General features: G+C 31.6%; 1 long non-coding RNA gene across 2 annotated transcripts; it reads left to right on the top strand.

The window, feature by feature from the left end:
* Positions 1 to 822: 822 nt before the first annotated feature.
* Positions 823 to 9665, top strand: LOC135836340 (uncharacterized). Of its 2 annotated transcripts, none has more exons than XR_010557021.1 (2): positions 823 to 1359; positions 8428 to 9665. It is a non-coding gene; the product is annotated as an uncharacterized LOC135836340 (long non-coding RNA). The 2 variants fall into 2 exon arrangements; XR_010557020.1 differs by lacking the exon at positions 823 to 1359 and adding an exon at positions 3846 to 4180.
* Positions 9666 to 10059: the final 394 nt, after the last annotated feature.

The following is a 10059-nucleotide window of genomic DNA, read 5'->3' as shown; positions in this document are numbered from 1 at the left end:
GATAGGAACCAAATTGGCGGTAGTTAAACCAGAAGCAAAATTACCTACCTACATTCTCAGTTATTAAATTTAAATTTATTTACAAATTTTATTTTTAGTTTCTGATCTTATTTTTATAATTTACGATTTTATTTTGAAGTGTCACTGCAGAAAGGAAATAATTTACCCATTAAATTAAGAAAATCCAAAAGTTAATTTTTCAAAAAACATGCATACTTAAATTATGTTGTTGTTGTTGTTTTTAAAGGAAAAACTCGTTTCATTCTTTTGATTGTTTTTCTCTTCAAAGGGTAGGCAGATTATTATGTTCGTGTTCCACGATGAAAATTTGCTAATAAGGGATCATATTATTGAAAAAAATTATATTTTTCAAGATGAGAATTTTGTCAATAAACAACGAGCTATCATGATAAATTGATAGGGATAAAATACTTGAGACAATATAATGAAACAAATTTTATTCTGCGTATACTCATTTTCAGAACTGCAGGGTATTTAGTTCTTATATCTAACAAAAAAATGCGAAAAATAAGTTCAGCTACATAGGTAGAGGGTAGAGCTAGGAAATTACACGTTCAATTAATAACACCTCTGTGTGATGACTTTTTGATTACAGAGCCCCCTGCGATCGTTCTGAAAACACTCTGATTTAAAATTGAAAGTTACTATGTACCTATCCTTGAAATTGAACCCGCAACTGCGGACAAAAAACCAGCTCCAACAATGTTGTTAATAAAATGAACGAAGAAGTGGTGTGATTGAACGCTGCGCTGCTGTAGAAGAAGAAAAAAAAAACTTCTTTCGATTCTTGTAAGAAGCTTGGCAGAGTTGGTATTGGTACCTATACCTATATACTCGATAACGAGAATACAAAAGCAATAATAATACTCGGAAGGAAAAAAAAAATTCAATTGGACATGCGATATAAAGCTACCGAGTTAAGTTGATCGCGTATATACATGGTACGTAGAGTGTGTACCTTTACCTTTACCTTTCCAGGAAAATGAAAACATTCGCAGGTGCTGCGGAGAGGATTGAGGGCACTGCACCGTTGTAATGAACGTTAACGTTCATAGCGGTTATGTCGCATTACACCTGATCTGCATCACCTGTAATCAACAATGATCAATCGCGTGTTCTTGATCTGCAGGTATATATCGTACCTTTTAGCCAATTTTTCGCGCGATAGTGGTTAAATTTTTTTCAAATAGTCGTTTACTACTTACTACGTTCTCGATGTGATATTTTAAAGTGTTAGTTGGACGGCGAGGTTCGCTTTTATCGTGTAGTATTCTCGCAGTATGCGTGTTGTTCTGAACTGAAGGCTGTACAATGACCTCCGAACAAGAAACACAAAGAGTAAGTAACTATAATGCACTTGGGTTAATTTTTATTGTTTTTATTTTGACGAGATGGTTGTGCTATGATGTGTTTTAATCCTCTGTGGTGAGATGATGACAAATTTTTGTGATAAGGACTAAAATAGATGCATAAGTGTATGCATTGCAGTGTACCTATATACGTAGGTACTTGATAGAAATCCACGTGTGGATAATCTGAAGTTATTTTATGAGTATAAGTATGTGGTTGTGTACTCGTATATGTGGTATATCTATGTACTCTTGAAGCAAAAGTAGTGCTCGAATCGAATTAATCTTTGTGTAGGTTGCTAAAATTTAGCTTATCAACGTTTAATTCTGCTATAATGAAATATTTCGTAAATTATGTTTTCTGTGATGCATTTGGTTCATCATTTTCATCTGCAGAATTATAGTTATATATTGTGAATATTCCTGCCTATGCCCATTTAGTTTATATTTCTCAATTTGGAGAGTCTCGCTGAGGCTTGGAGCATTTCGAGGTATCAAAGCTCTTTACGTTACCTATTTGCCTGTAATAAGGTACACTTCTACTAGGTACCTAGGTATCCACCTATCCAAATACAGTTGAAACATATGTTTCCAAAACGCTTTAAGTTCAAAAAAATATTGATAAGGAATTGGCTGATTTTTTGATAAGTTGTAGCCAAGACCCTTGGGCACGACATATCAAAAAATCAGCCTTTTGGACCGCAACTTTATGCTAGCTAGATGGCCTTGCAATCTCAGAATCTTGGAAAATGGACTTATAGTGCAGTTTGGAAACATGCTTTAGTTGAAAGAAATGTTATTTTGACGCCCTTTAGTATCTAACAGTCAATTCATGAAAAAATTATGCTTATTTGAAAAAGTAGGTACACAAAAAATAAAAATAAAAATATATCTATATGTTGCAATGCATTTGTTAGTTGTCGCTTCATTCATCATTTATCACGGGATCTTCATTTTTTGGAGGGCATGGCACACTATCCCATTCCTTGCAGCTGGTTAACATCATCAATGTTTGAAACTGAAAGATATTAGAAACAAAATTTTGATTTCTTCATTTTCTGAGCCATTTATGAGCTTATTCGTTCTGTGTACCCTATACGGTTTTACTTCTCAATTCTAATTTGTTGGGTGTTTTAGTATTAACCCTTTCTAATGAAAAACACGCTCAATTTGAGCTGTGAAGAGATAAGAAGAATTGAAAAGACAGGGTCCTCAAAATGCAGATCTGGAAGACTTACTAAATCCATCGAGCAAACTTGAAACTTCTGCCTTCTTCGGCTTCTTCAAATTAAGGTGGGCTCTACACTACAATGATGTGATGATACAAAAGCTATAAGGAACCTAAGGTAATGTTGAAAAGTCAACCTTCTCCTCTCCTAGAAGCTCATTTGGATTATAGCTACTTCAAATCTGAGGGCTAAATTGCGTCTCCCGAAGGCAACTGAGGAGCTGCGAGTGTGACATAAAATTTTTCGAGATCGAAGTCACCACATTTTAACGAAACTATTTTATTACTTCTTTAATTGCTCTCCATATCAGAGATTATTTTTTGGCCTCTCTGCTCTTTCTCAAAATTTTTGATTAATCATACATTTTTTGCCAACGATTTGAGTGTACTTAAATGGAATGAACAGATGCCTCTTTCGAACGTTAGCCTCCTTCCTTCCCTCCCATCATCTTTAGCGATTTCTTGAGAATATGTACTCGTACCTACCGAAGTGTATGTAATATATTTTTTTTACGATTCAAACAATTCCGATATCTGCGTTTACTCACGTTACCTCCCTTTTTGATGGCAACACTGCAATATTCATTTAATACTTATGTACATAAAAAATCTCATTACAAATATTTAATTACCTTCTTATTCGACTTCAATATTCGTTTCAAAAAGCTGAGAGAAATAACCCGTTAAACGAATTCTAGACCTTGACAAACATTACAGCAATGCAATTTTCCATTTTTATTATCCCGACTGCGACGTTTATACAATGTTATGTGCTACATATGTACATGTAAAATACCTACGTGAGTATCTAAAAAGCAAAATTTCAGACTAACACCTGTACAGGTGTATTATTTTATTCGTCGTTGGTGGGACAGCGGATATTACGATGTCTAAAATTTCTAACGACATTGAAATATGAAATATGGAAACCATAGAATGTCAGAAGCTATCTTATTAACATCATCCGGCTATCTAGGTAAGTGTCTTCTGTCGTACATGCCCCTTGTACTGACATTGTTGCCTGGTCTCATCGTGAAGTAAATGAAGGGGAAAAAGTGCAATTTGATACTGCACTAAAAAAAAAGTCAACCTTATACCTACACTTTGCCTAATAAATTAATGATGGTGTAAGTCTGAGGACGAAATGGAATCAGGGATAGGATCTTATAAATTAATATCCATAGTCTATTAGGTACCAAAAATTTTCAAATTTATCTCTCTACTCGTAAAATCAGTTTTGAAAAGTTCTACATGATACACATAGGAACAAAATACAAACGTGTGTAGTTACCGTGCTGTACAGGTAGCAGGTACTATACGTATATTCGATGGCAAAATTTAAATACCTATCTGTGACATCTTTGTGTAATTTAAACGTCACACTCGCATGCATAACTTGTTAAAATTCGCAACGTTATACCTTAAAACAAATAACAAATGTGAAACATATTCTCATTATCGAAGTTTATCGCTGACGATTGCTTGGTTGGTGTTTCCATTCGCGAACGTACGAACAGATCGTTTTTTCACGTAATAAATTTTTCAATTGAAAATGAAAATGAAACTGGATAATTTCAAAGTAGTAAGTTTTGACAATATGATTTATTGCTTTCAAATCGTTTTCATTCAAATTTTGGAAAACCGATATGTATTTTTATTTTAAATCCATGACAGTTAAATGGACTACCTACCTACTAATGATTATCTTTGAATTTTTTGATCTGAAAATCACCTTGCTGAAAACTTTTCTTTTTCTTTGCCATACTTCATTCAGTAACAAAAAATCGAATCGTTTTTGTGGTGTTTTTGTTTATCATCGTGCCATAAAAAGCTCTCAAAGAACTATTATACCTAACCTAACTAATAAAGCACACGATTCACGAAGCAGCTTGACAGTATGTAATTAATTATTCAAAGACGTACGAATAGTTTAATAAATCGATCTATTGTTCATACTTTTGTTGCTGAGTGAATGACCAAATAAAAGGCAGTAATGTTTCTTCTTGTGCATAATAATCGGAGTGTTACCCGCTTTTCATAACGTTCTTTTCTTCAATGTGTTTTATAATTTTATTTTCTTTCATACGCCAGAAGTTGATTCATTATCTGTAAATTTTTTTACTAGACTAACCAAACTAATTTTTCATCTTGGTGGTTTAAAAAATTTACTGGTGATTTATTAGATACTTAGGTACCTACCATCTCGTACAGTTTTTAAAATTATTAAACCATAAAATGATGATTTTGATAATGATCTAAAAATTTAATGGTGGCAATTTTGAGCTGGGTGCCTATTTCTTGAAATTGTATTTCAAGAAATTCTGGATTACCTAGGTTGGTGATGAAAAATCACTTGAATAGTTTTTTTTTTTTTTATGACAAAACATGTATCGAGAGAAGATCGAGGATCTCCATCAGTCCATCACTGATCGTTTATTGCTGTCGGGAGGGCGAGGACGAATCACGCCCACTATCTAAATTTTCAATAATTTTTTTCCAATATTTTTTCCAATATTGAATAAGTATTTCAAGAGATCATGACTTTTCTCTTCCACTGTCTTAATCACACTAATCACAGACAATAAACGATAATTCCCATCTCATCAAGTTGAGAATAATGTTTTTTTTTAAATTTTTATTTCAATCTTCCGGTATAAAAAGACCAGTTTTGCAATGACGAATTTATTTTTAATATATTTTATGTCATAAACTCATAACCTTCCAAATTGGTCCGTATAAAAATTTTTCAAAATTTGGCTGACGATACTCCGAAAGCCTTTTTTTTCAAGGATTCTGCTTTATGTCTTTTTTTGAAATCCATAAAAAATGGGGCTGCCAGGAAGCGAAGGTGGATAAAATTATTTTGTTATAAAATAGGTATACAAAAATTAGTGGTTTTAAATTGAACCAATTTCTTCGAGAAAAAATAATTGCATAATGTATAGGATTTGTCAATACTTCTTATTCAAGTTTCAAATCACTAGTCTGTTGATTGTAGTTGCACAGTTGCACACATTAAAAATGTAAACAAGAGTAGGTATTTTTATTTTTTTTGTTAATTCTTGGTCATTTTTGTAGGTAAGTCATTTGCTGTTGCCCTATGTACTGCACACTACTGCAGATGCAAAGCGAAAAAATGAAACAAAAACTAGTAGACAGATAGGTACCCATTATACCTACATGCTAGTAAGGTATCTAAGTGTCTACGAGTATCTAGACCTATACCTACATAATATATCTATCAAAACATCGCATAATGCACGAATATAGCAGAAGGTTAACACATTTCAGCCAGTTGATAACAGACAAAAAAAAGGCACTATCTTTTACACGGAGTCGAAAATAAAAGCCATAATTTATATTTACTGCAAACAGATTGCCTTCTCATTTGGACAGGTCTCGGTTACAGAAGTTACACGAAGTGATTTTGTTTTTTTCCTGATGACCATATAGTCTGTCTTTCGACGATTGACTCTTTTTCTGTCTGCTCGATAATCTCTTTACGCCATGTGGTTCCCATTGGACCCATTCGCCATGTCCCATGTCACCCCCTTTATCGTTAAACAGCGTTACGAATTAATGTGGTTTATGCGAACTGCAGAACATGGTTTTGGGTAGTTGTAAACATGTAGAAAGAATACATTTTTCTAGGTTAAGATGCCACTGAGAGATGTTTACGATTCACAGATGTGTACCTACAGGGGACACTATACGCACTGTACTGCGAAGTATTTACTTACGCGTTAGATATACGATTACAAAGATTGATGATGTGACAAGAGAATTTCCAGCAATGACCACGACCCGAGAAATAACCATTGTCAACTTATCACCTCGCCTATATGAGGAATATGTTTCAAATTACCGAAGCAATTAGTTTCAAATTACAAATAGCGTAACAATGGTCAATGTGACCCTGTGCCATAGCAATAATAAGAATAATAAAAAAAAAAGCCTCTGACGTTATAGTACTTATACGAAATTATATTTTATAAAAATGGGGGTACACTGTCGGTACGTTTTACTGTGTAATAGGAAACTGTAATGTGGGTATTCAGATAGATGAGATAAAACACATTCTTGTGAATAGAGTCTTACACAATATCTATGCATTTAAAAAGAAAAGAAAACTGTACAGTTATATAGATACTAAGTATGATGGAATACGATTACCTATACGTATACGTATACGTTGATATTTTCGAATCACCCAGTTTCAAAAATAACCGATCCGTGGTACCATACCTACTGTTAACAGACTACTTACCCACTTTAATGTAATTAATTTAAAATAATTGCCCCATTTTACTATTCATTAGCATTCGTAAGCGTCGATTTTACCCGTATAAATATTTTTTATTTCACGTGTACCACGAGCCACTAACCAACCTTTTTTTTGATCCTTAATTGAAGAAGAAAAAAAGCGAGGATAATAAAAACATTATTGTCTGAGGACGATTTCGTAATTAGTTACGGGTTCGTGTTGTAATCGGGTCTGTAGTTCGGGACATTAAATTTTTTATGAAATGTGCCTTTTTTCACTTTCGAAAACTTCGTTAAAATTTATAATTAGGTTAATGTGGATTCATCAAAGGATAATGTTTTACTGCACGTTGGGGAGAGGACGAGGGAGAGTGGTTTTTACTGCATTTAAATTTGATTTTTTTAAATTTTCGCTTGAACAATGGTTTCTGTGCGTCAAGAATGATGGCGTTTTTGGGAGAGGGGGAATTTTAGAAATCTTGAAAACATTTCTCACCTAAGGTTGAAAAAGTTCTGGTATTGTTCCCGATTACCTAATAAAAAATGACTAAAAAAGAGTTAAATAGAATAAAAATTTGAAAAAATTAAAGTTTTTTTGAATTTTTTTCTGTTTTGATAATGATCCTATAAAATAATGAGACGTTTTGTTGCAATGTCAATAATTAAAGCATTTTCTCATAAACAATTACTTTTTTAAAAAATCAATAGCTAAATCAGTTAAACAGGTTATTAATAAACATTTTTTTGTAAAAATTTTGAAGCTCGAAAGCACAACCATACTTGAAAATTTTCTCTTTCTGATAAAAAAAATCTAGAGATCATTACAACTTGTGTGTGTGTGTTTCTTTTTTTTTTTTTAATAAAAATAAATTTAGTTTTTTGAACGAATAACAAATTGGAGAAAAGGGGATTAGATTCATTCACCTCAAGTTTCAATATTTGAAAAAGTAACAACTATAGACTTGACAACAACTACCTACGAGTCCTATACGAGTAATACCTTCTAGTTGAAACATTTTATCTCAATCTGCATATCGAATCAATTATAATTTTCATCTGCTCTGATTAAAGAAGATACCTAATTATCGATAACCTTGGAAGTACATACTATTTCATTAATTAGGTATCATTTTAATAATAACGGTCGTATTTACATGTCGTGTCGCATCGTATAAATTAGGTAGGTAGGTTTTAACGGTACACTGGTAAACGTTATAATGTACCTATTACCTAATGAATGCAGGAAAATTACCTGCAATATTTCATAACGTGTAAGATTTTGAACAAAAACAGAAAAAGAACGGGTACTGTCAAAACAAATATAAAAATAAAATACAGAAAACAAGACAAGTATCAGTACTAACTTACATATTTCCAAAACTAATTACAATACGCAATTTAAAACGTTAATTGTCAATAGTTCGTTTAGTTTGTGTTATTTTCACCTATATATATAAAATGGTTAATTAGGTAGAATACTGCATTTCGCTCTTCAATACATGTATAATTAAGTACCTACTTCAACGCTCTCATCTAAGCAGTTTTTTTGTTGTTTTTTTTTTTTAGACTTTACACGACGAAATACCGAAAAGGTGAATGAGAAAAAGATGGCAATTGCCGAAAAAAGGAATGTATTGACTGAGAAAAATATGATCTCTCATCGAAGACCCAAAATCCATCATCGATTTAGAATAATTTTTTGGTCATTAATTCGATAATACTGTTCCTCGTTGAGTATTTTTATTTTAGTTTAAGAATTTTATTTTATTTAAGTTTCATGAATTATACAGCTCATGCCAAAGAATTCCTATTAAAAAGCAAGCTTTAATTGCGTTAAGTAGTAAATTCATTTTTAAATTTAGTTTTTAGTGAGATAAAAATTAGAGATGCTTTGTTATTGAATATTCTGTTAAAAAATTATTGTTGTGTTATTTCTAGTTTAAATTTTTTACTTTTCATTCAATATTTATAAGGTTGTTTTAGTAGTTTAAGATTTATTTATTTTCTATTTTGTTGACTGTTTGTTGAGATTTTTTTTTTTGATAGAGGAGTAATTGGGATTATAAAAAATTGCACCAAATAATTAATAAGTACATTTGAACTGCTCACAAACTTTATTAAGTAGGTAGTAGGTACATTCCAAGAGAAACAAGAGTGTTTTGAAATAATTTTTTAAAATCAGTTTAATATGACAATTAAATAATATTATAATATGATAAGTAAACAAAAAGTTTTTAAAAAATTTGAATTTTTTTCTGAAGATCTTCATAAATTTTTGAAAAAAATTGTACTGTGTCAAATAACATACTGTGATTAAAATTTCAATTTTGTGCTTTTAAACTTTATTGTCTTTTTTTTATCGGTCTCTCATTTAAATTCAATAACCACAATTCGAGAGGTTTTTTTAAAGCGAGATAAATGATACAAATAAAAATAAATTAAGAAAAATTGTTGTTTTCTAATTATTTAAGAAAAAAGTTACATCTAGTTGATTTATTATTGTTAGTAATTGTTTTTTCCTAATAATTTACGAGTAAATGTCTTATTGAATTTTCTTATTTAAAATTAAATGTTTTTCGAGTTGAATAAGAGTATCATAATTATATTCATATTCGAGCCTATAACAAATTATGCGACACGTGAAACACGAAAATGTTTTCTGACGTAGTTCAAAATTACTTTTTTTTTTCAAAATTGGACGCAACCAACCATCACTTTTGGGCCAACAAAATTTTCTTGCGAAATGACTTTAAAAAGGTGGAAATATGTGAGCTTTTTAAAATAAATTTTAACTTTCTTTTCTTTCCGGCTACCTACCTATCTAAAATTCGAAGTTTTGATATTTCGAAAAGTAGGCATGGCAGACGTTTGACGAGACACCCTGTAGCTATAATAATATTTGATGCTTCCAAGTTCAAATAGGTATATGGCTAATAGTGATTATGAGTGAGTCATGACGATACCTTGGTAAAATAAGTATGCAAAAACATATCACACCAGACAGAAATTTTTTCATAAGGATCCATCGCAGACAAATAAATTACTTTTCGAGCAAACACACAGTTGTGTAAAAAAACAATAACAATTTGTTAATTATGTAAGAATTAATTTTTATTTCACGCAAGCGTAAAATACTTACCACCAATACCGTAATAAAAAACGGATGTAATGACAACAAAAGCTGTTTCCTAGTGGTTT

The sequence above is a fragment of the Planococcus citri genome, chromosome 2, assembly GCF_950023065.1.
Source record: "Planococcus citri chromosome 2, ihPlaCitr1.1, whole genome shotgun sequence".
NCBI classification, from domain to species: Eukaryota; Metazoa; Arthropoda; class Insecta; order Hemiptera; family Pseudococcidae; genus Planococcus; species Planococcus citri.
Note: the sequence above shows the minus strand (reverse complement) of the source record. Positions and strands in the feature narration are given on the sequence as shown.